The sequence below is a fragment of the Manihot esculenta genome, chromosome 18 (assembly GCF_001659605.2).
Source record: "Manihot esculenta cultivar AM560-2 chromosome 18, M.esculenta_v8, whole genome shotgun sequence".
Taxonomy (NCBI): Eukaryota; Viridiplantae; Streptophyta; class Magnoliopsida; order Malpighiales; family Euphorbiaceae; genus Manihot; species Manihot esculenta.
In genome coordinates, this window is record NC_035178.2 from 29,379,326 (window position 1) to 29,402,683 (window position 23,358).

The following is a 23,358-nucleotide window of genomic DNA, read 5'->3' on the forward strand; positions in this document are numbered from 1 at the left end:
ACACAGGTGGACTCATATGAGGGACCTAACATACATAAACATGACTCTAAAATACTCCCTAAAAATCCCCTAAAACACCTTAAAACAATCACATAAATCATGCAAAGGAGGGCTGAATAGGGCACTTTCGGCGGTAGGTTCGGCGGCCGAAAAGCCTTCCAGAGCCGAAAGTCATGCACCTTCGGCGGCACTTTCGGTGGCCGAAGGTTCCCTCCAGAGATGAAACTCATGCATGTTCGGCGGCACCTTCGGCGGCCGAAACTCCCTTCCAGAGCCGAAGGTCCACTTTCGGGGGCAGGGTTTGGCAGCCGATACATGCTACCAAAGGCAGGTTTGGCGGCCGAAAGAGCCTTCGGCTGCCGAAACCTGAGTTCTTCCCAAAAGGGCAGAAACTCAGCTCAACATGCATAAACGCCTCCCAACTCATTCAATCATGCATTTTCCTGTTCTACAACATGCATACTCAAGCATTCAAGCTCCTAGGGGCTTCAAACTATCCTAAACCCCATCTACAACACATCAAACATGAATATCCAACATACATTGTTCATAACCGCATAGTAAATCCATAAACTCCACATCAAAAACATCAAAAACGAACCATGAGAGAGCAAGAACTCACCATGGCCGAAAATGGGGAGAAAACTCGCCCGTTTCGGCCATGGAGCTCTCTTTGGCAGAATTGAGGGAAATGATCGGACAGCTGGCCCTACAGCAAGGAATCCACCAACCAGCCTCCGCCGCACACCCCCAGCTAGTTGCCAATCTTGTGGCCGCCAATCTTGTGGTCGCCAATCCTGTGGCTGCAAATCCCTAATAAAATTATCATGAAGGTTACAAGATGAAGATAGACCGTCAAAACTTTTCTTGTTCATTGGACGTGGAATATGTTCTTGATTGGCTGGCAGAGGTTGAACGTTTCTTCAAAATTATGAATGTGAAAGAGGATCGCTAGGTTCCAATGGTGGCCTATAAGTTAAAGGGTGGTGCAGCAGCCTGGTGGAAGTCGGTTCCGAACGAACGCTATCGAAGGAGGCTGGAACCTATAGGAAACTGGGTGTTGATGAAGCAGATGATTGAATAGCGGTTCTTGAATAGCGATCACACTCAGGTTTTGTATAACCGGTATCATGACTATGTACAAGAGAATCGAAGGGTGGATGAATATACCGAGGAGTTTTTGAGGTTCCAGACAAGGTATGAAAACAGTGTGAACGAAGCCCAGCAGGTTGCTCATTATTAGAGTGGCCTAAATCATGAAATTTGATGTATGATGGGAGTAGCTGTGATTTTCGCTTTGGCATATGCCATTGAGATGGCCAAATGGGCAGAAGAGCGTGTTGATTGGTAGCCACGACAGCAGTATAACCTGAATTTTAATTACAGAAATTCTGGTTCGACAGGGACACAGCAGAATAGATGCAATTACAGCGGGCAACCTTCTAAGGTTGTAAATTCTGGCAATTGTCAGAACATTATGGAAGAAAGAAGAGACAGTAAGGGAAAAGCAGTCACCACTACAGCAGACAAAGGAGGCAGAACCAATCCTTATCAAAAGCCAACGGGAGACATATGTTACCGCTGCAGGCAACCTAGTCATCGATCGAATAATTGTCCAGAACGTAGAGGAGTTAATAATGATCGCTGACAGGTTAATGTGGTTGAGCAGGTGACTGAATCTAAGGAGGAAGTGGATGACGATGACAGATCTATTGCTGGTTCTGAAGATGAAGAGGTCACCTATGTGGTCAAGAAAATCTCATGCTCGACAAAACAGGAGGATGAGACGCAAAGGAGGAAGATTTTCCAAGCAAAGTGTCGAGTAGGAGAGGCAATTTGCAGGCTAATTATAGATAGTTGCAATTGTGAGAATCTGATAGCTAAGCAATTGATGGAGAAATTGCAGTTGCCTACACAGCCGCACCCTTCGCCATACAAAGTCGGGTGGATTAAGGAAGGTCCAATAATTGAGGTCAACAGAATCTGAAGTCGAATGAAGCAGATGTGAATAAGGTGCATGCTCGATGGGCAGCTTATTTTGGAGCCTTTCATTATATCATAAAACATAAACCTGGCTATAGTAATAAGGTGGTAGATGCTTTGAGTAGGAGGGCTGCTCCGTTGATTACAGTTAATCAGGAGGTTGTAGGTTTTGAATTTCTAAAAGTTTTATATGCTACAGATGATGACTTTACTGATATATGGGCTAGAGTCCATGCTCACCAGCCTGCTGATGGTTTTTTGATACATGATGGCTTTCTGTTTAAGGAGAACAAGTTATGCATTCCTCGATCTTCTTTGCAAAAAAAAATTGATTCGGGTGGTCTATAGAGGAGGTTTGAGTGGTCATTTGGGGCGTGATAAGACTGTTGCCGGGTTGGCGAAGTGTTTTTACTAGCCATAATTAAAAAGGGATATAGGTCGGATGGTCCAAAAGTGCCCAGTTCGTCAAACTCATAAGGGACATTCGCAGAATACGGACTTATACACTCCACTGCCTATTCCAGCAAATCCCTGGGAGGACTTGTCTATGGATTTGGTTCTTGGTCTTCCATGTACTCAACATGGATCTGATTCCATTTTTGTTGTTCTTGATAGGTTCTCTGAAATGGCGCATTTCATTACTTGCAAGAAAACTAATGATGCTTTTCATGTGGCAAAACTGTTTTTCCAGGAGATTGTTCGCTTACATGGCGTCCCCAAGACCATTACTTCTGACAAATATATGAAGTTTCTAGCTCATTTCTGGATGACTTTATGAAAACATTTTGGAACTGAACTTCAATATAGCAGTGCTGCCCATCCCCAAACTGATGAACAAACCGAAGTGGAGAACCGCACGCTTGGCAATCTTCTGCGCTGCATCTGCAGTAACAAGAAAATTGCTTGGGATCTTGCTCTTGTCCAAGTAGAATTTGCTTACAACAGTGTTGGCCATAGCTCAACAAAGATATCACAGTTTACAGTTATGTACAGGAAAGTCCCAACGCATACAATTGATCTTATTGCCCTTCCTATAGGTTCTCACAACAGTATTGCAGCAAGCAACTTGGAAAAAAAACATGTCGATGTTTTTAAATAGGTACAACAATGTCTCACAGAAGCCAATGACAAATATAAAACTATAGCTGATAAACATAGGCATTTCAAGTCCTTCAATGTCGGTGACCAAGTTATGGTGTATTTACGCAAGGAGCGTGGTGGAGGACAGAAAAAGTTTGACGTCAAGAAAATTAGTCCATTTCGGATCATTACGAAGATTAATGACAATACTTATATTCTTGACCTTCCAAATGAGATTAAAACTTCCAAGACGTTTCACGTGACGAATCTGTTTCAGTACTACCCTGCTGACAATAACTCGAGCTTGAAAAGGAAGAATGAGCGGATCAAGGCTTTCAGAAGAGGAAGATGGCGCGCCTAGGTCTTCAGAAGGTAGGTGTACGCGCAGCTTGGGCCTGAATAGGAAGGAGAGGCACGCGCAAGATGCTTCAGATGTGCTGTCCAAACTTCCTATTTAGGTGGAGCCTCTTTTGAATCTTAAATCTGGACTAAATAAAGGCCGAGTGGATCTTGAGATCTTGCTTCCTGAATAGGAGGATCCGCTGAGGTGTCTGCATATCTTTAAATAAGGAAAAAAAGATTCGCGATTTGAATTTCGAACAATATGTTGGCTGCACTTTCCTCATCTGTTACTTTCCTAATTTGACATCACCTACAAGGAAAGAAGGATCTGCAATTTGAATTTCAAATCTTTTGTTGATTGTGCTTTCCTTTTCTAACACTTTCCTTGTTTGGCACTTTCCTTGTTTGGCTTCACATTCTGAAAAAGGTAGGGAAGATTTGCAGTTTGAATTTCAAACAGTCTACCAACTGTGCTTTCCTTATCCGACACTTTCCTTATTTAGAACTTTCCATATATGAAAACTTTCCTTATTTGAAACTTTCCATATTTGGCACTTTTTGGCAGTTTTAAGAGCATTTTCACCAGAATGTCTTTTCACACCTAGTTTCTGCAAAACATGATTAAAACCACAAGATTAGGTAGAAAAGGTGCAAATAAACATTAATAACATCATGTTAATATGGCCTAAATTATGCTCTGTCAGGCTGATGATAAAGGTTCACAATTGCAAAGACATTGCTGAAGAAAAACTGGTAGAAAGTGAGCTAGGAGATCTGTTTGCGCAAACAACAGGGCAAACAAGCAGACAACATACACAACAAGACATAAACTATTTGCCCAAGCAGACTAGACAAACAAAACTAATGCCCCAACAGAATGCAGACCAGTAGGCAAGCTTCAAGATTCCACCCCTCTTCTAAAAAGGTTTGAAAAATCACAAAAAGAAAAAGAAGAAAAAGAGATCCTTGAAACCTATAGGAAAGTGGAGATTAACATACCTTTGCTAGATGCTGTGAAGCAAATACTGAGGTATGCAAAATTCTTAAAAGAATTATGCACAAACCGAAGGAAGCTTGCTGAAAAGGAAAAGGTAAGTGTAAGGGAAGTCGTTACAGTTGTCATAAAAAGGAAACTGCCAGCAAAGTGCAAGGATAGAGTGTGTTTGCTGTCTCTTGCAAAATTGACAATATGGGCATCAAGAAGGCCATGTGTGACCTAGGTGCATCAATTAATGTTATGCCTCTTTCTATTTATAACTCTTTGAATGCAGGTGCACTTAAAGACACGATAGTGGTCATACAATTGGCTGATAGATCCGTGGTATATCCAAAAGGTGTTATAGAAGATGTTCTAGTGCAAGTGAATCAACTTGTCTTTCTAACAGATTTCTATATGATTGATATGGAGGAAGACAATAGCAACACTACCTTAGACATCTTACTTGAACGACCTTTCTTAAGCACGGCCAGAACTAAGATAGTTGTGCATGATGGCACATTGACCATGGAAGTCGAAGGGGAAGTAATAAAATTTAATGTTTATGATGCCATGAAATACCCCAATGACATGTCCCCTATTTATGGTTTAGATATCATTGATTGTTTAAGCTAATAAATTTTTGAAATGAATGAAAATGATATGCTAAATGATGAATTTTGCAGGGAGGTCAGCCAAGAGGATGAAGGAGACCGAAGGGAGCCGAAGAGAAAAGAAACAATCTGCTGCATACAGCAGGCAGACTGTTGTTTGCCCAAACAGACATCAGAGAAAAGACAGTCAGGCTACTGTTTGCCCAAACAAGCTTAGCACCCAGCGCAGACAGATTGTGGATTGCCCATACCACTCCAGCAAGAAGAATACTGTTTGCCTAGACCAGTTGAGCAGATAACCCAGAAAGAGTGCCATTTGACAGATCAAGCAGCAAGAGAGCAAGGGGAAGATTATTGTTTTCCCAAACACCCAAACAGCAGGAGAGGGCAGAATCCAGTTCTTCTAGACATCCAGCACAGGTAGATTGCTGTTTGCCCAAACAACATGAGAAGGCAAAATTTTGATTGCCTAGACAGTAGAAGACAAAACAGAAAATTCTAGAACCAGATCTGAAGCCTCTTATTGGGCACTTGAAATGCATGTACTTGGGAGTCGAAAAGACACTTCTAGTAACAGTGTCAAACTAATTAAGCCAACATGAAGAAGAAAGCCTCCTAAAAGTACTGAGGAAATGACTCGCGGTTGTCGAAGCCGGTCAAGAATAACCTTTCCGGTTATCAACAAATTTACAACTGTAGATAGTGGTAAAGGATTGAATCCATAGAGAATTGTAAACTTATCTATTTTTCTAAACAAGACCAAGAGATTTAACTGAATGAGAAACTGAAAGCAAGTAACTGAAAGCGGAACAAAAGTAAAGTGCAATAAAAGTAAAAAGGGGGGGTTTTGAGATTGATTTGACTAGCAAACTACTGAAAGCAATTAAATGAGCAAGCAATTAAAATAAAATAGAAATTCAATATGAGAAAGGTCTAGTTGAAGAGATGGATCCATTTGGTTGTTTGGATTGATCATTGAAACTTATGTTCTATTGATTGATTCAATAGATTAGTTATGGAGATGGAAAACGCTTCTCACCACCATGTCTCTCCTTACGATTAAATCAGTTACTAATTATAAAATTGCCAAGGAATGTCCTTGGGCCTTATGCATCAAAACAATTGTCAATTGCATGAAGAAATAGAGAGATCCAATCCTAGCTACCCAAACGCATGGAGATGTTGCTAGATCCTACAATTCCTTAGTTATTACACCAAGTGTTCTTATGTTAGAATAATTCCAGCAATTACAGACTAAAAATTATCCCAACTAACAATCAATTACCTAGCAATCAAGAATCAAGTGGCCAATTTGATCAAAACAACAAAGTAATCATAGATTCAAGTACAAAATTGTAGGAATATTGAACTAATCAAAGACAAATAGTTTATGTTCAGATCTCACAATCCATAAAACAACCTTAGTTTCAACCAATCTTTAACTAGAGTAAAATGTTTCAGCCACTCATGGCTGAAACAAAACAGAAAATAAAAGGAGAACACAAAGGAAGATGAACCGAATTGGAGATGGAGATGGTGCACCTTGCTTGGCCGGATGGGGGAGAAGGAGTTGCTGTCCAATCTGCCTTGGATGGCCTCTTTGAGATCCTTAAATATGTTTTAAGGTCCTGTCTTTGGGTTTCAAGAGGCTGCCCACGTTTTTAGAAGCTGCCCAAAATGCCCTGGGTCCAAGATGTGCCATCCATGCACATGTGTGAAGGGAAAAACGTGGGGCATGTGTGGCTTGTGCAAGAATGGGTCTTTTGGTCTTTGTTTCCTGCCCAAGTGTCTTCACGATGCTGCCCAAGGTGCCCAAGAGTTGCCTTCACACTCTCCTTGCTGCCCATGCACTAATAAGGAAGGTGGACCCTCCTTTGCAATTTGAATTTTGAATGTGCAAGGCATGAGATGGCTAGCATGTGATCTTTGGATTTAGCTTCCTTAAAAAGCTGGATTTTAAAATTCAAAATTTGAATATGAATCTTGAAGATTTGAATTTCAAAATACTTTCCTTATTTAGCTCTTTATATATGGCAACTTGAGACTTGGCTTCTTGAATGAGGAAAAGGCTACTTGGAGATTTGAAATTTGAATTTCAAATTGCGTTGGCTGAATGTTTTTCCTTCTTTGCCACTTTCCTTATTTATAACTTTCCTTATTTAGCTTGACTTGATTTCAACTTGGCAGGCTTGCTCTCCTTTGCTCCATTTAAGGCAGTTTTAAGGGTATTTTCTCCAAAATGTCCTTTTTCACCATTTTCTGCAAAATAATGTCAAGAGTACTAAATTAAGCAGAAATCATGTAAATAATCATCAATAATATCAAGATAAAAAGGACTAAAATATGCTCTATCAAATACCCCCACACCTAGCCTTTTGCTTGTCCTCAAGCAAATAAACATAATCAAATAAGCTTTCTTTGCTACTTGATCCATTTCCACTTAAGCTCTTACTCATGACACTTATTTTGAATCATTGCAGTGAAGAATATATGCATGAAGATTACTCACCTTCTTTCCTCGTTTCCCTTTACTTACCATGGCTAGGATTTGTTTTACTCAAGAGAGAGATCATACATGCACATGTTCTGTTTAGTTAAGACTTTTTCTAGCTTTCAGAGTGATTTGCCCTTACCTTGAAGTACTTTATTCAGCTTTTTGCACTTTTAATTTTGCTTGAAAAAGTCACCAACCTTTTGACGTGAAGGTACTTATTTGTGATACCCACCCCCAGTTACTCAGTTGGTCACCTATCCAAGTGGCTACTAGCTCTGTTCATAGTCTTTTGACCATTGCAACAGTTTTCAATTTGTGCTTTTGAAGTTTAAGCCTTTGTTGAATTTCTTTTTCTCAATGATTTGGGCAAATCAACACCAATTGCTAAAACAAGTCACATTAAGTTCATTCACACAACTTTCAATTTATTCTCTCTAATGAGTGTCATCAATATATTTTTCACTATGGCAAGCTCAAAGATTCATTTCAAAAGGCAATTCTCAAACATGAATACAACTCACTGCAATTGATTCAACATAAGTTTAAAGAGTCATCACATCAATGGGGTCATGGAAAGAAAAGCTCATCTAACATCGTTCATCAGTTTGAGTAGAGCAAATCAAAAAGAAGAAGAAGGTTGTGGTTGTGTGTGTGTTATTGAAAGCATCAAAAAAAGAAAAAATTCACCCAAATCTATTCAGAAAGAAGAAACGCAAAAGAGAACTGAAAGATAGAAAAGAAAATTGCAAAAATGGAACTAAAGACAAAAGAAAGCATAAAAATAAAAGTTCAGAGATATGCACCCCCACACCTAAATCATGCATTGTCCTCAATGTATTGGAATTATTAAAATGCAAAAGAAACTGAGTACTCCCCTGGGTGTGGTGTGCATGGTGTGATCCACTTGATCAAGGCTCAAGTAATTGGGGAAGGGAAAAGGGTCCCAACTGAATTGAGTAGAAAGTGTAGCACTCCTTTTGATTTGATCATAACCCATCCCATTTTTTCCATGTACTTATGAAGCAACATGATTAGCTTCTCTTCTTTCATATGAAGTGTGCCTCTAGCCCTTATGTTTGCATTTTTGAGATGATTGGGTAGAACTTTGAACTCTAATTCATGTTTCTCTATGGCTAGCTGCAATTTAGTACTGAATTCAGGCAAAACAAACTCTACCTTATCCGGAGGTTTGCGAAGGCATTGATCCGCATGGTCCTTTGGTTTAGGTGCTTGGAATACCATTTGTTCCTTATGAGCATGGGTTGTTTGCATTGGATCTATGGCTGAAATGGTTTCAGTTTGCTCTTTCTGCGTAAGATCTCACTGAAAGGGGGAATGAAGAGGACTAATTTGCGATTGAAGCTAAAAGGACGCATCTGAAAGGCTTTCAGGTACTCCTTGCGTAAGATTGGTCTGAAGAGGTGCGATTGCTCCCCCTTGTTTTGTGCATGGCTGCAGTCCACCTGTTGGATGCAACAGTCAGTTTCTTTCAGTTCTGGCTCTTTCTGGCTCTCTTCCCTGCAAGGATCATTGTTTAGTATATCATCTTGATTTATATAAAAAATATCTTTGCTCAAACAATCTATGATATCTAAACTATCAACAGGTTCTGTTTGATCAATTTGTTTGGACAAACAGTTTTCTAGTTGTGTTTCTTCAGCAGCTTGTTCATGAACTTGCCAACTTTCATCATCATCCTCGACATCTTAAAGCTCTTGCTCTCTTCTTAACATGTTTGCTTTCATTGAGGTGGCCAATTGCCCTATATCCTGTCGCATGCTTTGCATGGAACTTACCATTGTTTCCATCATCTTTTCAAGGTGCTGGATGGAATTTGGAGGTGCTGGTTGGGCTTGATTCCTTTGATAGTCCTGATAGTTGTTAGCTTCTGTATTACAGAAGTCTGGATAGGCTCCCTAATCTGGATTGTATATGTTATGGTAGGGATCATGTCTTGGCTGTTCATAGAATCCTCCACATGCATGTCTAGGCTGGCTATTGAGTCCTCCAAATGTATGCACTGGTTGGTCATACTGATAAAGTGTGGGACATTGATTAGTTGGGTGTTCCACATATCCACAGATCCTACATGGCTTTGGTGGCTGGGGTGCTTGAACATGTTGAACTAGTCCTATGGCAAAATCTTTCATAAAAGATGTCAGAAAAGAAAGATTAGATCTACTTACCTCATCCATGATTCAGATAAACGATGGTGACTGTGCCATTTGGTGAGATGTTCGGCGGCTGGAGAATGGAAGGTTCAGCGACCGAATGGTGATGAAGTTCGACGGCCAAATGTGTGGCAGAAGGTTCAGGCGCATTGGCTTGCTTTCCTAGTCTCCTAATGGCGCGTTCAATTTCTGTATCGTTAGGCAGAATGTCCCTACATTCAGATCTGGTCATGAAAAAAAAAATAAACAAGTTAGAACAATTCCTCGGCAACGGCGCCAATTTTTGACTCGCGGTTGTCGAAACCGGTCAAAAATAACCTTTCCGGTTATCAACAATTTTACAACTGTAGATAGTGGTAAAGGATCGAATCCACAGAGAATTGTAAACTTATCTATTCTTCTAAACAAGACCAAGAGATTTAAATGAATGAGAAACTGAAACCGGAACAAAAGTAAAGTGCAATAAAAGTAAAAAGGGGGGGTTTTGAGATTGATTTGACTAGCAAATTACTAAAAGCAATTAAATGAGCAAGTAATTAAAATAAAAGAGATATTCAATACGAGAAAGGCCTAGTTGAAGAGATGGATCCACTTTGGTTGTTTGGATTGATCATTGAAACTTATGTTCTCTTGATTGATTCAATAGATTAGTTATGGAGATGGAAAAACTTCTCACCACCATGTCTCTCCTTATGATTAAACTAATTAGGGAACGTCAATAGTACTAAATTAAGCAGAAATCATGTAAATGATTATCAATAATATCAAGATAAAAAGGACTAAAATATGCTCTATCAAATACCCCCACACTTAGCCTTTTGCTTGTCCTCAAGCAAATAAACATAGTCAAATAAGCTTTCTTTGCTACTTGATCCTTATTTCCACTTAAGCTCTTACTCAAGACACCTATTTTGAATCATTGCAGTGAAGAATATATGCATGAAGATTACTCGCCTTCTTTCCCTGTTTCCCTTTACTTACCATGGCTAGGATTTGTTTTACTCAAGAGAGAGATCATACATGCACATGTTCTGTTTAGTTAAGACTTTTTCTAGCTTTCAGAGTGATTTGCCCTTACCTTGAAGTACTTTATTAAGCTTTTTACACTTTTAATTTTGCTTGAAAAAGTCACCAACCTTTTGACGTGAAGGTACATATTTGTGATACCCACCCCCAGTTACTCAGTTGGTCACCTGTCCAAGTGGCTACTAGCTCTGTTCATAGTCTTTTGTCCATTGGAACAGTTTTCAATTTGTGCTTTTGAAGTCTAACCCTTTGTTGAATTTCTTTTTCTCAATGATTTCGGCAAATCAACACCAATTGCTAAAACAAGTCACATTAAGTTCATTCACACAACTTTCAATTTATTCTCTCTAATGAGTGTCATCAATAAATTTTTCACTATGGCAAGCTCAAAGATTCAATTCAAAAGGCAATTCTCAAACATGAATACAACTCACTGCAATTGATTCAACATAAGTTTAAAGAGTCATCACATCAATGGGGTCATGGAAAGAAAAGCTCATCTAACATAGTTCATCAGTTTGAGTAGAGCAAATTAAAAAGAAGAAGAAGGTTGTGGTTGTGTGTGTGTTATTGAAAGCATCAAAAAAAGAAAAAAATTCACCTAAATCTATTCAGAAAGAAGAAACGCAAAAGAGAACTGAAAGAAAGAAAAGAAAATTGCAAAAATGGAACTAAAGACAAAAGAAACCATAAAAATAAAAGTTCAGAGATATGCACCCCCACACCTAAATCATGCATTGTCCTCAATGTATTGGAATTATTAAAATGCAAAAGAAACTGAGTACTCCCCTGGGTGTGGTGTGCATGGTGTGATCCACTTGATCAAGGCTCAAGTAATTGGGGAAGGGAAAAGGGTCCCAACTGAATTGAGTAGAAAGTGTAGCACTCCTTTTGATTTGGTCATAACCCATCCCGTTTTTTCCATGTACTCATGAAGCAACATGATTAGCTTATCTTCTTTCAGATGAAGTGTGCCTTTAGCCCTTATGTTTGCATTTTTTAGATGATTGGGTGGAACTTTGAACTCCAATTCATGTTTCTCTATGGCTAGCTGCAATTTAGTACTGAATTCAGGCAAAACAAACTCTACCTTATCCAGAGGTTTGCGAAGGCATTGATCCGCATGGTCCTTTGGTTTAGGTGCTTGGAATACCATTTGTTCCTTTTGAGCATGGGTTGTTTGCATTGGATCTATGGCTGAAATGGTTTCAGTTTGCTCTTTCTGTGCAAGATCTGACTGAAAGGGGGGCTGAAGAGGACTGATCTGCGATTGAAGCTTAAAGGACGCATCTGAAAGGCTTTCAGGTACTCCTTATTGTGCAAGATTGGTCTGAAGAGGTGCGATTGGCGCTCCCTTATTTTGCGCATGGCTGCAGCCCACCTGTTGGATGCAACAGTCAGTTTCTTTCGGTTCTGGCTCTTTCTGGCTCTCTTCCCTGCAAGGATCATTGTTTAGTATATCATCTTGATTTATATAAAAAACATCTTTGCTCAAACAATCTATGATATCTAAACTATCAACAGGTTCTGTTTGATCAGTTTGTTTGGACAAACAGCTTTCTAGTTGTGTTTCTTCAGCAGCTTGTTCATGTACTTGCCAACTTTCATCATCATCCTCGACATCTTAAAGCTCTTGCTCTCTTCTTAACATGTTTGCTTTCATTGAGGTGGCCAATTGCCCTATGTCCTGTCGCATGCTTTGCATGGAACTTACTATTATTTCCATCATCTTTTGGAGGTGCTGGTTGGGCTTGATTCCTTTGATAGTCCTGGTAGTTGTTAGCCTCTGCATTAATGATGTCTGGATAGGCTCCCCAATCTAGATTGTATATGTTATGGTAGGGATCATGTCTTGGCTGTTCATAGAATCCTCCACATGCATGTCTAGGCTGGCTATTGAGTCCTCCAAATGTATGCAGTAGTTGGTCATACTGATAAAGTATGAGACATTGATCAGTTGGGTGTCCCACATATCCACAGATCCTACATGGCTTTGGTGGCTGGGGTGCTTGAACCTGTTGAACTAGTCCTATGGCAAAATCTTTCATAAAAGATATCAGAAAAGAAAGATTAGATCTACTTACCTCATCCATGATTCAGATATGCGATGGTGACTGTGCTATTTGGTGAGATGTTCGGCGGCTGGAGAACGGAAGGTTCGGCGGCCGAATGGTGATGAAGTTCGGCGGCCGAATGTGTGGCAGAAGGTTCAGGCACAGTGGCTTGCTTTCCTAGTCTCCTGATGGTGCGTTCAATTTCCGGATCATAAGGCAGAGTGTCCCTACATTCAGATCTAGTTATGAAAGAAAAATAAACAAGTTAGAACAATTTCCCAGCAACGGCGCCAATTTTTAACTCGCGGTTGTCGAAGCTGGTAAAAAATAACCTTTCCGGTTATCAATAATTTTACAACTGTAGATAGTGGTAAAGGATGAAATCCACAGAGAATTGTAAACTTATCTATTCTTCTAAACAAGACCAAGAGATTTAACTGAATGAGAAACTGAAAGCAAGCAACTGAAAGCGGAACAAAAGTAAAGTGCAATAAAAGTAAAAAGGGGGGGTTTTGAGATTGATTTGACTAGCAAACTACTGAAAGCAATTAAATGAGCAAGTAATTAAAATAAAAGAGAAATTCAATATGAGAAAGGTCTAGTTGAAGAGATGGATCCACTTTGGTTGTTTGGATTGATCATTGAAACTTATGTTCTCTTGATTGATTCAATAGATTAGTTATGGAGATGGAAAACGCTTCTCACCACCATGTCCCTCCTTATGATTAAATCAATTAGGGAATGTCCTCTAATCAATTACTAATTAACAAATTGCCAAGGAACGTCCTTGGGCCTTAGGCATCAAAACAATTGTCAATTGCATGAAGAAATAGAGAGATCCAATCCTAGCTACCTAAACGTATGGAGATGTTGCTAGATCATACAATTCCTTAGTTATTACACCAAGTGTTCTTATGTTAGAATAATTCCAGCAATTACGGACTAGAAATTATCCCAACTAACAATCAATTACCTTGCTATCAAGAATCAAGTGGCCAATTTTATCAAAACAACAAAGTAATCATAGATTCAAGTACAAAATTGTATGAATATTGAACTAATCAAAGACAAATAGTTTATCTTCAGATCTCACAATCCATAAAACAACCTTAGTTTCAATTAATCTTCAACTATAGTAAAAGGTTTCAGCCATTCATGGCTGAAACAAAACAGAAAATAAAAGGAGAACACAAAGGAAGATGAACCGAATTGGAGATGGAGATGGTGCGCCTTACTTGGCCGGATGGGGGAGAAGGAGTTGCTGTCCAATCTGCGTTGGATGACCTCTTTGAGATCCTTAAATATGTTTTAAGGTGCTGTCTTAGGGTTTCAAGAGGCTGCCCACATTTTTAGAGGCTGCCCAAAATGCCCTTGGTCCAAGATGTGCCATCCATGCACATGTGTGAAGGGAAGAACGTGGGGCATGTGTGGCTTGTGCAAGAATGGGTCTTTTGGAGTTTGTTTCCTGCCCAAGTATCTTCAAGATGCTGCCCAAGAGTTACCTTCACACTCTCCTTGCCGCCCATGCACTAATAAGGAAGGTGGAGCCTCCTTTGCAATTTGAATTTTGAATGTGCAAGGCATGAGGTGGCAAGCATGTGATCTTTGGATTTAGCTTCCTTAATAAGCTGGATTTTGAAATTCAAAATTTGAATATGAATCTTGAAGATTTGAATTTCAAAATACTTTCCTTATTTAGCTCTTCATATATGGCAACTTGAGACTTGGCTTCTTGAATGAGGAAAAGGCTACTTGGAGATTTGAAATTTGAATTTCAAATTGCTTTGGCTGAATGTTCTTTCCTTCTTTGCCACTTTCCTTATTTAGAACTTTCCTTATTTAGCTTGACTTGATTTCAACTTGGCAGGCTTGCTCTCCTTTGCTCCATTTAAGGCAGTTTTAAGGGTATTTTCTCCAAAATGTCCTTTTTCACCATTTTCTGCAAAATAATGTCAAGAGTACTAAATTAAGCATAAATCATGTAAATAATCATCCATAATATCAAGATAAAAAGGACTAAAATATGCTCTATCAGGAAACACAAGGGAGCCATAGGGTGGACCATAGAGGACATAAAAGGCATCTTACCTTCCACATGCATATACAGGATACATATGGAAGAAGATTGCAAACCTGTCCGAGACGCTCAAAGAAGGCTAAACCCCCCTATGATGGAAGTGGTGAAAAAAGAGATAGTCAAGCTTCTAGACGCAGGAATAATTTACCCAACTCTAATAGCAAATGGGTAAGCCCTATGCATGTAGTCCCGAAGAAAACTGGGTTCACCATTGTTCCAAATGCTAAGGGAGAACTTGTTCCAACTAGTGTTCAGAATGGGTGGAAAGTGTGCATGGACTATAGGAAGCTAAATGCAGCAACAAGGAAAGATCATTTTCCCTTACCTTTCATAGATTAGATGCTAGAGAGGCTTACAGGTAAGTCCCACTATTGCTGTTTGGATGGTTATTCAGGATTTTATCAAATTCCAGTGGCCCCAAAAGACCAAGAAAATAGCACCTTCACTTGTCCTTTTGGTACCTTTGCGTTTAGAAGAATGTCATTCGGACTATGCAATGCACCTGCAACCTTCCAACGCTGTATGATGAACATATTTTCTGATTATGTGGATAAAATCATTGAAGTCTTTATGGACGACTTCACGGTGTACGGTAACCCTTTCGAAGAATGCCTTGCCAATCTATATAAGGTCCTAAAGAGATGCCTTGAATTGAATCTTGTGCTTAACTATGAAAAATGTTACTTGATGGTTAACCAAGGTTTGATTTTAGGCCATGTTGTTTAAGCCAAAGGAACTTAAGTGGACAAATCCAAGGTGGATACCATCAAAAATTTGCCTTACCCCACAAACGTTAGAGAAATCCGCTCCTTCCTTGGCCACGCAGGGTTTTATAGAAGATTTATAAAAGATTTCTCCAAGATTATGCAACCATTATGTAGATTGCTCCAACGAGATATAACATTTGATTTCGATGCAGATTGCAAGACAGCGTTTGATCTGATCAAGGAATTGCTAGTGACTGCCCCAATCATCCAAGCACTTGATTGGAACTTGCCCTTTGAGATTATGTGCAATGCAAGCAACTACACTGTGGGGGCAGTCTTGGGACAATGTGTAGGCAACACACCTCACGTGATTCATTATGCATCCCGAACATTGGACGCTGCCCAAAGCAACTATTCAACAATAGAAAAAGAGCTATTGGTTGTTGAATTTGCTTTAGAAAAATTCAAACCATACCTTCTGGGGACTAAAGTTATAATTTACTCATATCATGCTGGCTTACGATACTTGATCAAGAAAAAGTAGGCAAAATCGAGATTTATTCTATGGATTTTGCTATTGCAAGAGTTCAATCTGGAGATACGCGATAAGAAAGGAAAAGAAAATCTAGTGGCTAATCACCTAAGTCGACTCCCTACTAGTACAGAGACATGTCCAATCAAAGAAAACTTTCCAGACGAATATCTGTTCGCCTCTCAGTTTGTTTAAATAGTTAATGTCATGCTAAAAAAAAAGAGAGATATGTGTTTGTTTGCCCAAATAGTAGGAACAAGTGCTTTAACCTAATTCAAACTTTTTCAATTATTTTGTAGGTAAGAGCTGTTTGACCAAATTGTTTGCCTAAACAACTGGGCAAACAATCGGCCCAAGAGACAGAAGAGAGCTTTCGGCAGACTGTTTGCCCGAACCGCAGAGACATGCACAACATGCTGCAAAAAGTCTATAATTATTTGACCAGCCTGTTTACCCAACCAAACGGGCACATGCCAGGCCCATGCATGAAAAGATTGATAGCAACAAGCCATACCACACCACACAATATTGTTTGATCAAGTTGCTTGCCCACAAAGCTGAGCAAACAACCCAGGCGGAGAAATTGATAGAGGAGCCAAACAGGGCAGTACCACTTTCATGTAAAAACTCAACATTTCATTTTTCCCTCGCACAACTCTTCTTCTTCTCAGAAAAATCTCTGGTCTTACTCTTCCCTCAGAAAATCCAGAAGCTCAAGATGGCATGAACCAAAATGGTCGCACCCTCTGGACCGGGACAGTGGTACCGACTTGGGCTCCCACGGCCAGTCAGGGACGCCGGTAGCAATGACAATGAGCTTGTCAATCCACCACCCATCATTGACAACACTACTAAATAGGGCATCCTTGCAACCCCAACACCAGTACTCACCAAAACTTAACAACGCCGGTCGAGGAGGGCAGCGAAACGCCTAGTCGCTGATGAGACACCCACTGCAACACAAGGGAACCGAGCAGACGCGATGGAAATGGAAACGGTAGGATCAAAGCAGACCCATAGCCACGACGCTTCAGGCCCCGTATTGCTTCACCCGTAAAGCCCACCAGTGGAAGCCATTAAGCATGCCTCCACAGAAGAACAGCCTGCCTAGCCTGATCACCTGCCCAACCAGCCGAGCCAAACACATTAAGAGCAGGCCCTGACCTTCCACAAACACTCAGAAAAATCCAGGTTTGAGTCCATTGCTCAGTCGTCCATCAACCTAGGTAAGTTCATCCACCCTGAGACTCTTGAAATTATGGGTATACAAGCAGAAATTAATGAGCTCGTGAATAGCATTGGGTGGACTTCTTTCTTCAATCTCAGGATGCCCATATTCTCTGAGCTTACATAGGAATTTTATTGCACCTTTTTCTTTGACAAATCTGCCATGCATTCACTGGACACACATGATGTCATTTCCTTTAGATTGCTGGGACAGCGCTTTTGCATGTCCATGAATGAGTTTAACACAACAATTGATTTTGAACATTAGGACGCAGCTTGTGACTACCATGACATGTTTGATGTTGTTGTTGCTTACCTTGAGTTGTGCAGCAACCCCCTAGAACCCTATTTCTCTAAATCAAAGGATTTGTATTTAAGCAACCCCTACTTAAAATACCTCCATCGATTTCTTCCCTACACATTGGCTGGGAGGAAAGATGCATCCAGCATTCTCCCCAAAGCTGAATTGCACATTCTTTGGAGCATGGTGCACAAGCTCAAGCTAAATTTAGGATTATGGGTTGCCAACCAGATATCAACACACTGGCACACCATCGTTCATTAGTCCTTGGGCATGTCATTACCTTGCTTGTTGTGAATTTACATGTATTTCAGCCCGAGCATACTAATATGAGCCCCACATGTGAGCCAACCCCCCTTGACTTGAGAGCATTGGATGACATGGGGTTGTTGCGCAAGGTGGGCAGTGTTTTCTACATTTATCCTGCAGGGCCTATTTTCCCAAGAAATGAATGAGTGTTTGGACGTCCCAGAAGTGCAAGGGAGGCAGCCCAGCAACCACCAGCAGCTGAGCAGACAGCAGCAGCTCGTCTGGATAGAATTGAGGCCATAATGGCCCACATGGAGAGCATGCTGGAATTGGTGGTGTAGCACATACTGCCATCTGCACACCGAGACACTTAGTTTGGCCAACTGTTTGCTAAAACAGGTGGGCAAACAACCACACCAGGGGAGTACTCAGTTTGTATTTTAAACTTTAATATTTCCATTATATTGAGGACAATGCACGAATTAGGTATGGGGGTACATATCTCTGAATTTTGATGCTTCATGCATTCTTTTTTATTTCTTTTATATCTATTTGAGTTTTAATTTTTAACCAAGCATACATTAGGTGAAATTTTTTTCATTTTTGCTTTGCTTTGAATTCACACACACACACATACTCACATAGCCACAGTCTTCACATACATGTAGCCACAGTCTTTTTTTTTTTTTTTTGATATGCTTTACTCAAACACAATAGGCTATGTTGAATGAGCTTTCTTTCCATGACCCCATTGATGTGATGACTCTTTAAACCTAAGTTGAATCAATTGCAGTGAGTTGTATTCATCTTTGGAAATTTCTTTTTGAATTGAATCTTTGAGCTTGCTATGGTGAAAAACGTATGTCATTACTCTTTAGAGAGAATAATGAAAAAGTGAAAGATGTGTGAATAAAGAATATATGACTTATTTTAGCAATTGGTGTGATTTGCCCAAATCATTGGAAAAAAAGAAAAAGAAATTCAGCATAGGCAAAGACCACAAAATACACAAATTAAAAATTGTTTCAATGGTCAAAGACTATGAACAGAGCTAGTAGCCACTTGGACAGGTGACCAACTGAGTAACCGGGGGTGAGTATCACAAGTATGTACCTTCGCATCAAAAGGTTGGTGATTTTTTCAAGCAAGGACAAAAGTGCAAAAAGCTAAATAGGAAAGTAAAGTGCTTCAAATAAAGGGAAATCACTCCGAGAGCTAGAAAGAGTCTAAACTAAACAAGAATGTGTGCATGTATAATTAAATATCTGTATTGAGGAAAACAGTTAACAACCATGGTAGGTAAAGGGAAACAAGGAAAGAAGGAAAGTAACCTTGGTGCATACATTCTTCACTGCAATGCTTCAAATTAGGGGTCTAGGGTAAGAGTTTAAGTGGAAATAAAGGATCAAGTAGTAAAGAAAGCTTGTTTGACTAAGTTTATTTGCTTGAGGACAAGCAAAGGGCTAGGTGTGGGGGTATATGATCAAGTCAAACTTAAACTCATTTTTCATGTTGTTATTTATGTAAATTTACACATTTTCTACCAATTTTGTGGTTTTCATTTTATTTTGCAGAAAATAGTGTAAAAGGGTGATTTGGTGAAAATGTCCTTAAAACTGTCCAAAGAGAATAGAAAAGATCAAGCATGGTTTGCCCAAGTCAGTTTGCCCAAACCAAGCTGCAGCTGAAATGGGAGAAGGATGAAGAATAGTGCAGACTTGCTATTTGACCAGTTGTTTGCCCAAGCAAGCTGGGCAAACAGACCCTGCAGAACAGAAGCTGAACGACAAACAGCACCAAAACAGACTGTTTGACCGGCTATTTGCCCAAACAAGTCGCGCAATCAAACCCTGCTACAAAAGACAGCATAAACGCGGGAAGCTTAAAATTCAAACATTCAAGAAGTCTATCCTTCCCTAAATACTTAATGACAACTTAGCAACTCACAAAGACAACTCAACACCCTATCCTGCCTATCAAGGAAGCCAAATCTCTAGGGAATTCAATTGCCATCAAGAGTTCCAACCCCAAATAGGAAAAGATCTCCATCAAATCAATGAAACTTAGGGCTGCACAATCATATATAAATAGAAAGCCAAACCAGCAAGAAAGAGAGCTTCATCATCGGAAATCAGCACAGCAGCCGCGCGCCTCTTGCCGCCGCACAGCCGGCCCTTCTTCTTCTTGTTGTTGCTTTCTTTCTTTGATTTTTATGTTAGTTTCAGCCACGAGTGGCTGAAACCCCTTTTTCTAGTTGAAGATTAGGAGAAACTTCAATTTGTTTATGGATTGGGAGATCTGAACCTATGATGTTCATCTTTTATTTATCAATATTTATGCAATTTCATGCTTAAACCTATTATTACTTCGTTGTTTAGATCAATAGAGTCCATTGATTCTTGATTGCAAGGTGATAATTTGTTAGTTTGAGTAGTTTTAAGTCTGTAATTGCTTGAATTATTCAAACACAAGTAACTCTTGGTGTAAAAACCAAGGAGATTGCATGATTTAGCAATATCACCATACGTTTGGGTAGCTAGAATAAGGTCTCTCTATTTCTTAATGCAATTGACAGTTGAATGAATCTAAAGCCCCAAGGACGTTCCTTGGCAACTTGTTGATTAGTGATTAATTAGAGTACGTTTCCTAGTTTATCTATGTTTAAGGAGGGATATGGTGATGAGAAGCGTCTTCCACTCCCATAACTAATTTATTAAGTCAAATAAAAGAACACATGTGTCAATGATCAATCCCAAGAACTAAAGTGGATCCAATTCTTCAACTAGGCCTTTCTCATTATTGAATTTCTTTACTTTAATTATTTGCTCTACTTTATTGTTTTTAATTCTTGTTTAATTCATCAAACTTCAAAAACCCCCATTTTACTTTTATTGTCTATTTATTTACTTGGTCATTAATAGGAAGATAGGTGAGTATCAATTCCCTATCCTTTTATCATTATCTACAGTTGTAAAATTATGGATAACCAAAAAGGTTATTTTTTACCGGCTTCGACAACCGCACAGTCACTTCTATACTACATCAGAAAATCAAGGTTCCCTACAAGGGTAGACTAGTGATCATTAAAGGTGAAAATGATAAGAGAATGGCTGCACTTATTATGGAAGGTCTCTTACCTTCTTTCGTTGGGTTTCAAATTGATGGAACATATGAAGATTAGATGGACCCCAAGGACTCAAGCATAATCAAAGGCACAAACTTTTTTCTTGTCATAGGCTTAGGGAGACATGGAAATGGAGTTGTTGTCTTCCTTATCATCAAGGGTAGATCATGAGGTATGGGTTAAAATATGAGCCCACTAATGAGACTTATGATCTCAAAGATGAGAATAGGGTGATCAAGTTTGTCAAGGAGAAGACACTAAACTCAACCTATGATGTTGAGCTGCCTAAGCTAGAGGAACAAGTTCAAGATAGAATTTGCATCATAGACCTGAACAAGATTGCAAGCAAAAAGCAAAGCACATAGAGCTTCATTTTTTCTTTTGTTTTTGTCCTTACTAATATTATTTTTTATGTACTTGATGCTAATTTTGAGGCAATTATTAACAAGATGAACCCTCCATTTGCTTACTTCTTTGATGTGGACTCTAATGGGCACATGCATAGCATTCATGCTCACTTTAAACATTTTCTTTTAACACATTAGAAGCAATAAGCATTAATCTAGGTACACCCAATAATCCAAAAGAAATAACACTAACAAATGATCAAAGGTTCACAACATTAACAACAAAGCACTAAGAAGTCTTCTTTTGGTCCTACAAAGATACGTTGAGGATTGATAAAGACATAGTTGGGCATCAGAATCCTACCTACCATGAGGTAAATCCAATAAGGAAGAAGAAGCATCATTTTAGAGCAAAATGGAAAGAGAAGATAGCATAAGCAGTAAAGAAACTGATAGACGCTGACTTCATATAAGTGGTAGAATATCCATAATGGGTAACCAAATTGTCCATTTTCGAAAAAGGATGGACGAGTTAGAATGTGTATCGAGAATAAGGATTTGAACAAGGAAACTCCTAAGGATGACTTCCCTCTACCTTATACTAATATGCTTATCGATAGTGATATAGGTCAAGTAATGTACTCCTTCCTATATGGATTTTTTTTAGTATAATCAGATTATAATACGTCTCAAAGACAATGTAAAAACTTCCTTCATCATTTATTAGGGACCTTACAACTATAAGGTGATGCCTTTTGGTCTTCAGAATGGTGTAGCAACTTACTAGAGAATGCTAACTAGCTCTTTCATGACACGATCCATAAAGAGATGGACGTGTATGTGGATGAAATGGTCATCAAGTCAACTACTAAGTAAGGTCACTTTAAAGCCCTTGACAAGTTTCTACAATGAGTCGTGCAATACAAGCTCATATTGAATCCGAGTAAGTGTGTCTTTGGGGTTACTTTAGGGAAACTATTAGATCATCAAATCAGTTAAAGGGGACTAGAAATGGATCCTTATAAGGTTAAGGCCATAATGGAGATGTTTGTGTCATGCACTGAGAAAGAAGTCTAGGGGTTCCTAGGGAAGCTTTAGTACATCAGTAGGTTCATGCCCAAGATCGCAACTATTTATGAGCCAATTTTCAAGTTGTAAAGAAATAATCAACTAGCTAGGTGGAATGATAAGTGTCAAGAAGTATTTAAGAAGAACAAGCAATATCTGACAAACTCGTCAATGTAAGCCCCACCTATGTTTGGTGCTCCTTTCACTCTATACTTGTTTGCATAAGAGATAACTTTGAGAGCAATCCTCACCCAATAGATAAAACATGTTGAGAAGACAATGTACTACATTTGCAAGAAATTGTTGCCAAAAGCACTTGTTGATTGAAAATATATATTTTTAGGCTACAAAGAAACTAAGGCACTACCTCCAGTTAAATCAAGTAGTAATGGTTTCTCGAATGGACCCATTGTGCTATCTATTTGATGTTTTGACCTTAGTTGGTAAGCTCACTAAATGGTTAATTCTGTTATCTAGATTTGATAGTAACCCATGAGTAGATCTGAAACATGTGCCAATGTTTCATAATTAATTAGTTAATGCCTTAGCAACCCTCACATCCTTTTCGAAGAAGAATGATAAGAAGATAGTACCACTAGTAGTGCTCAAGAAGAATGAAATTCCATCTTATGAATGGTGAACAGTAGCTCATCTACAGCTAGAATGCAACGAATGGTTAGAACGAATGAAGAGATATCTAGAATCAAGTAAGTATCCAAAAGTCCTAATGGGAGGGATAAAGCTACTATAACATGATGGGCTAGACAATTTACCCTAACTAGAGTAGTTGTGTAATAGGTGTCATGAAAGGATGTTAATGATGTGTGTTAAAAACATACAGGCTGAGTAAATAATAGAAGAGGTACACGCTAGGAGCTATGAGAGTTCTCGTAACATCCTCAAACCTATAGTTAGAATAGTGATACCACTAGGTATGGTTAGGCTATTTCACTATTAGAGCAAGTGACATTAAGGGAGGTGTTAGC